Below are 7,118 nucleotides of genomic sequence, written 5' to 3' on the forward strand. Positions count from 1 at the left end.
CAAGTTCAGCTACTGATAAGCAGTAAATAAAGATTTGTTCATCGCAAATGAAAGCTGTTAGCATTAATTCTAATATATAGCTTTCTATTCAACTTGGTTTCTTTACTCTTTACGTACTTACGAAGAAGAGATGTTTAAAAACATTTAACTAAAAAAACTGCACTGAAATATTTGTTGACAAAATATTGAGGAAATTTTGTAAAAACAGTGTAGCTCACGTCTTTATCAGGTCAAAATGAGAGTTGATAAAAAATGTATGCGGTAAATACTAAATAAAACGATAATCACAGAGGAAAGAAAGTGATAATAAATGTTAATTTACTTAATCCTTTTAATTGATTAATATTGTAATGTAACAGCTTTAGTATCAGTAGAACAGCTTAAACCAGTTGTACGTTATTTGCTATGTGCAAAAGTTTCCTGAAAGCTTGTCGATATTATCTGCTTCTAGCGCAGTAAATCACGGGATTAAAAACTGAATTACAGAGCAAAAGCGTTAACATCAAAGACTCTAAAGCAAGAAATGTCTCGGGTGAACTTATAAGAGGTGTAAAAACAACTCTAAATAATGTCATGGGTATATAAAACAAAACTAATCCAATGACAAAATGATGTAGTCTTTAAAACTTTCTTCTGCTTTAAAAACTTCGCCCTGGCAGACTCAGGGAGTCATGATGTTTTCTATCCGCCTACGAGCTTCCTGATAACTAGCAATGAGGCAAAAAAATAAGAATAAAAATGGCCAGGAATCTTGCGAACCCTACCGGAAAGTAGCTTAAAAAGAAAAGTTTGTAACGAAAAAACTAAAATGTGAAAACCAGCGACCACGCTAAAGCACCACAAACAATTAATTCACGTTTGGTGACAATATCATGGTATTTAAAAGGGAATTTTATCGATATCATGACCTGTCGATGCTTATCAACGCCAAATGTTGTAGGGAAAACAAATCGAAAGCTCGACTTAAGCTTCTTGCAACGTTGGGAATGATGCAAAACTCTGATGCGGGGCTGCCAGTGAGACGGTAGATTATTTCAGCAATGAAGATTGGTTGTCCCAGCGCTGACCAGTCATAATATCAGTTCCTGCCAAACAGGCCAACAAAACATTGTATTTGTCTCTCAGCTGAGGTGTAGTCTTGACAGCAAGTATGACCAAGACGTTGCGAAATATGGTTAACGGAGACACGAGCAGATTGACGATTGTTAGCGATATCAGAGCAACAGACATTTCGCTGTTAAGAAAGTTTAGACGTCATTCCGGGAATGAGACACCACTTGAAGCGAACTGACTGCAATTTGGTGACTGAGATGAGGAATTCATTTTATCAGTCTCAAATCTCACTGTCCTGATGAGATATTCTGTTTGTTATTCGTAGGGACAGATGTCAAGACGTGGAAAATTCTTCCAATACTTATGGCTCCAAACGTGGAAAGCAAACGATTTAACTGATGCGTTCGAACGCAAGGCCTTGTTTAATATCTTCTCGCTACGGACTGCACTTCAGCAAACTTCAAAAGAATTTAATTAATAATTCTGTCGGCTGATTGGAAAACATTAGTTAATTGCATTTCATTGAATTGCCCTGATGACGTAAAAGATCTTCTCTTTTTAAAATGCGCCGAAAACCCCAAGATATGTCATAGGCATATGAACAGATGGTCCATATTAATAGATCGATAGTCCCGTGATTGTTGACGCAACCGACGTCGATATGGACGTCAGTTGTAGCGATGCTTGTGATCGCGTGAAAATTTCTCACTCGAGAGTTTAGCAGTTATTGGGTTCAAAAGTAATAAATAATACCAGAATTTATTTCTTTTTCGAAGAGGGCACGGTAACGAATCCTACAATCTTATTGGTTCTCAGCGAGGTCCGGAATTTCCTATGTCTGCCCAAGGTCACGGTAACCTGCGCGCGATGTGTGTCTGGAAAGTGTTTTGAGAGAGAGGAAAAAATAAATAGATCTGTAGCGTGAAATAATGTGACTTCGGTCACAGTTTATCACTATACGGACCTCCCATCAGGAAAATAGCATATATGTACTGGATCGTGGTTTGATCCGGGGCTCTGCAGACACTTCTTCAATTTGTAACGATCGGGCTGCTTCTGCGAGCCTGGTCAAAAGAGGTTTCCGCTTTTTCCCCAGTGATCGCAGCGTTCATATGGAAACAGACTTTAATATAAAGAAAAGGAGAGGAGTTTTTCCCATCGGAAATGCAAACTGCATGTCAGATTTATTCAACAGAAATTCACTAATAAAAGATGAGTATTTCGAGAAAAGTGAATTGAAGGAAAGAGAAGAGTTTTTCTATGGGAAATTCGACCTGCCTGAAATTTATCTGTTAAGGCTGGTTTCCATATGATCGCAGACGATCGCGGATCGCGGATCGCAGATCGCAAAAAGTTCTGCGATCGTCTGCGATCAATTGCGATCGTGCGATCATATGGAAACCAAAGTTCTGCGATCTGCGATCGAAACGTATCCCATAATATTTTGAATTCTGACCCATGATTCAACGCTTCTTTGCAACAAAGCAATCGCTTATTTGTTGTAAACATGGCTGGCGTTGAACAAGGTAACGTTAGTAACGAGAAATTTATGGAGGAAGTTGCGCGATATCATTGGGTTTACCACCGTAACAGTAAAGATTTCAAAGACAAAAACGAAAAGGCTAACTGCTGGGAAAAAATCGGGGAGAAATTTAATTTATCGGCGGCTGAGGCGGAGGTCAAATTCCGCAACATAAGAACTGCGTATGGTCGTTATCTGAAGCGATTGAAAACGCTACCTTCTGGATCGGGGCGAGATGCAGTGCCAAGAGAATTTCAAAATAGGTTGACTAAAAGAAGAAATAAATTTGTTTGCAGCGAAATTTCCTCCTCGACGTCCGCCATATTGTTTGCTGCGATTTCCCGCCAGCACAACACGCGTGTAATTTTGACAGTTCCACTGTCCGAAATGTATGCAACAGTCGGCTCTGCGATCGCTTGCGATCGTCTGCGATTATATGGAAACAACTCTCTTTGCGATCGTCTGCGATCTGCGATTTGCGATCCGCGATCGTCTGCGATCGTCTGCGATCATATGGAAACCAGCCTTTAAGAAAAGAGCAATGTTACTGGAAAAGTGATTCGTTTGATGGGGGCGACTTTAATGCATTTTCTGCCGCGACTCACTGGTTACAATGGATTGTCAAGTGTTCAGGTCAAGAATTATGAATTGCGAAAACATGTACATGAAGAAAAATCTTATTAATAGGCAGATCAAATAGGTGTATTGTTGAAAAATACCTTATTACATGAAATTTTCGCGACACGTTAATTTCGCGATTTTGAGGTTCGCATATTTCGCGACACCTTAATTTCGCGATTTTGTGAAAATTTTGCATTTTGGCTCACTTTAATTTCGCGTTTTTGACTGAGACACACTATATTTCTTTGTCAGTGTTATTTAAGATGTCCCTGAATTTGATCAAAAAACTTAATCAACAACGTCCAAATAAACAGAAACGCAACTGATTATGTAAACAGTGACAAGAAAAATGTTCTCACAGTGTCTACAAGGCAATTGAAAGGTTTAAGCAACTAGTGGAACAGCACTACAAGGAGCCAGTAAATGGACAGTTTGAGGATTGTACAAAAGCAGTGCTACCTGGAGTGGAGACGGAAAGCAGTAGTGATGAAGAGGACCAAAACATTACCACAGAATAGTTCAAAATGATTGTTATAAACGTGTGTAATGGTAATAAAGTCGCTTTTTTAATTATTGACGTAATGTGAGTCACTTAATTTTCGCATCATGTTAATTTCGCGACATTTGATTTTCGCGTCACTTAAATTTCGCGACTTTCTTTAAATCGCGAAATTCGCGAAATCGACGTGTCGCGAAAATTTCATCTAATAAGGTAGGTTAATTAGGAAATTAACTACAGGCTTAATCGTCAGCGGCAAAGAGGAAATTCTAAGAAAAGTAACAACAACCTAACAGATCTTTTTTTAAATTTCTTTTGGCAGCCAGCTCAAAATACTCTAAGTAAATTTAAGCTGTTTTCGGGCTGTTCAGAAGATTGTCAGAATAGACACTCCATTAGCACTGGTCTGGAGTGGGCAGCTTTTTATATTTAGTAATTAAGGGTTTGCTAGACTGATTACATAACAGATGCATGCATTTATAATTTATAATTTTCTTTTAACACATTTTCCCTTAGCGCGACGGTTTTCAAAACGAAAATTTGCGGTTATGCAATGGAAAGCTTTGAGATAAGGCTGGATACTTTTACCAGTCAGGTTTGATACCCCGCCATATCACACAACATCCCGGAAAATAACCTCCAAACTACCTCGGAAAACTTAACTCAAAGCCTATGTAAAAAAATTCTTGAGAATCAAGCTAGTTATCTTTCTGATTAGCCAGCCACGGTCGGTAGGTCTTAGGGTAAACCGCAAGGATTTCTCAACTCTTTCTTTTTGGGGGTCTCCCCTTCTTCCTTTCACTCGGATTTTGTTTAAGAAAAAGAAAACATTTTCCGTATTATAGATACACGAGTGGAATTTTGAGAGAACGACAAATTATGAGGGTCCATGAGCTGAAGGCGAGTGTTTCCACAACTTTTTCAAGTCAGGCTTCCAAAATTAACGAGTGTTTCTTTAACTCGATAGAAACACGAAGGAAATGGTTTCTCAGCTAAATTTTTAGAAACATTTGCGACTGAGGAAATGAACGGAAAATCACTCGTTTACTTCGATTACCAAGATATAATCTTTCCTCGGGCTGTCATTATAACAGCTCTTGCTTGTTTTGTGTTTCTTTTGAGAATTAGCGGAATGACTTTGAACGCGCCCGTTGTTACAGCGTGTTTTCTAAAAATCTTTACGGATGGAAATCAGAGTGAAATCTCGTCAATGAATCAAGGAATAGTTCAGTTATACACTGCACTATTTGTTTGCTTTGCTTCACATTGATAATCGCCCAAAAAATTATCAAGGAATCGAATATTTCTCCTATTTTAAAGTTCTATTCATGTCTCTCAATATTGGTTTTAATTTACGCCAGCTTTTCTTCGATCAATGTTATAGGGGAAAGTTTAAAAGAATTAGTAAAGTACAAGGGGAAAATAAATATCGTAACCCAATTTTACTCTCAAACTACAAACAAAATTTTGAGCTTGAAGAGCGCGAACCAGGACGAGCGAAAAACAGTAATTGTCAATCTAGAAAATCTCTTTGCTTTTCCTCGCAGCTGAAATTTCCTTCAGCGAACCGTCTGTTTTTAAATATACAAAGCCGCCCACTGTAATTAACTTCTGCGCAGCATTTGAACAAGCCGAACACATATAATTTACCTTCCTTTTCTTAAAAAAAATTGCGAAGAAATTGTTGGACTTGTTGGCAAGAGAAATTAGTAAGGATGATTTTAAAACTTTAAATACACGAAACTTTGCTTAGACCTTCCTAGTCGGTTCTGACGAGTAAACACGCAGTTATTTTTCTAATCAATCTATTTTCTTTAGAATACATTTCTTTGGCTTGCATATTAATTCATTAATAGCATTAATTTCCTGTTTGTGTTTTTCTGTCTCCTAATTCTCAATTTGAAGACCTAAACTATTGTAATCATTCGTAAAAAATACCGTGAAGTACCCAAGAAACTAATAAGCAACACTGTTAATTTCTTGCGAGGGATTCCGCACGCGTTCCAATTCCAGATGGAAAATCCTCTACTAGAGTAAAAATGAATTTTCTTTCTCTAAAAATTCTCTTCGAGGCGTTTAGTTAGTTGGGGATCTCGAGATAAGTTGTGTTTTTCAGCACTTTATAAAAGAGGGAAAACCAATGTTACGGTGTAGATAAAACCCAAAAACGTTAAAGGCCTTGCCAAACAAATATAAAGAGATTGTACTGCCAAGCTTCGACGAGTAGAGTGATGCAGTTATTTTTCTAATCACCCCATTTCTTTTACAATACAATGATTTCACTTAATTATTTATGTGCATTTTCTATATGTGTTTTCCGATTCGCAATTCTCGACTTGAACACTCCACATCCAAATGTAATAATCTGCATATAAAAGCTGACACTACGGCTTCTCAGACGTAAGCAGGCCCGATCGCAATTGCAATTTAATCTCGACAGCATTATCTTAACATGTTCGGACGAGAAGGTCGAGTTCAAATGCATCCGTTATTCGCCAGTTGCGCTACATGCTACACAGAGACCACAAATAAGTATTGGAAGATGTTTCTATGTCAACACGTCTGCTTCTACAAAGAGCACCCAAAACAACTCAGTACTCATTGAGATTTAAGACTGACTAAAATGAGTTCCTCATCTTAATCACTCAGTTGTGATTATCATCTCAAAGGTTTTGATTTCCCCGAATGGCGTCCAAACTTTCTTACCAGCGAAATGACTGTTGCTCTGATATCGGTAACAATTGTCAATGTGCTGGTGTTTTCATTGACGATATTTCTCAACGTCTTTGTCATAGTTGCTGTCAAGACTACACCTCAGCTAAGAAACAAATACCACGCTTTGCTGACCTGGGCAGCGCTGAGAACCAATCAGATTGTAGGATTCGTTACCGTGCCCTCTTGGAAAAAAAATAAGTTCTGGTATTATTTATTACTTTTGAACTCGATTACTCTCGGGGGAGTGATTTCCATGCGATCATGCAACCATCGCTACAACTGACGTAAAATATCAACGAACGTTGCATCAACAAACACGGGTCTATCTATCTATCTATTAATACATGTGGACTATCTATTCATATGCCTATGACATATCTTGGGGTTTTCGGCGCATTTTAATTAAAAAAAGACGGAGAAGATCTGACGCTACTGCTTTTACGTCATCAGGACAATTCAATGAAATGCGATTAACTAATACCTTCAAATCAGCCGACAGAATTATTAAATTCGTTTGAACTTTGCTGAAGTGCAGTCCGGAGCGAGAAGATATTAAACAAGGCCTTGCGTTCGAACGCATCAGTTAAATCGTTTGCTTTCCACGCTTAGAGCGATAAGTATTGGAAGAATTTTCCACGTCTTGACATCTGTCCCTACGAATGACAAACAAAATATCTCAAAAAGACATTGAGATTTGAGACTGAAAAA

General features: G+C 38.1%; 1 pseudogene; it reads right to left on the reverse strand.

The window, feature by feature from the left end:
- Positions 1-365: 365 nt before the first annotated feature.
- LOC149113895 (histamine H2 receptor-like) lies at positions 366-1,323 on the reverse strand (annotated as a pseudogene).
- Positions 1,324-7,118: the final 5,795 nt, after the last annotated feature.

This window comes from Orbicella faveolata, unplaced genomic scaffold (genome assembly GCF_042242905.1).
Source record: "Orbicella faveolata isolate gen_17 unplaced genomic scaffold, um_ofav_v1 contig_14, whole genome shotgun sequence".
NCBI lineage: Eukaryota > Metazoa > Cnidaria > Anthozoa > Scleractinia > Merulinidae > Orbicella > Orbicella faveolata.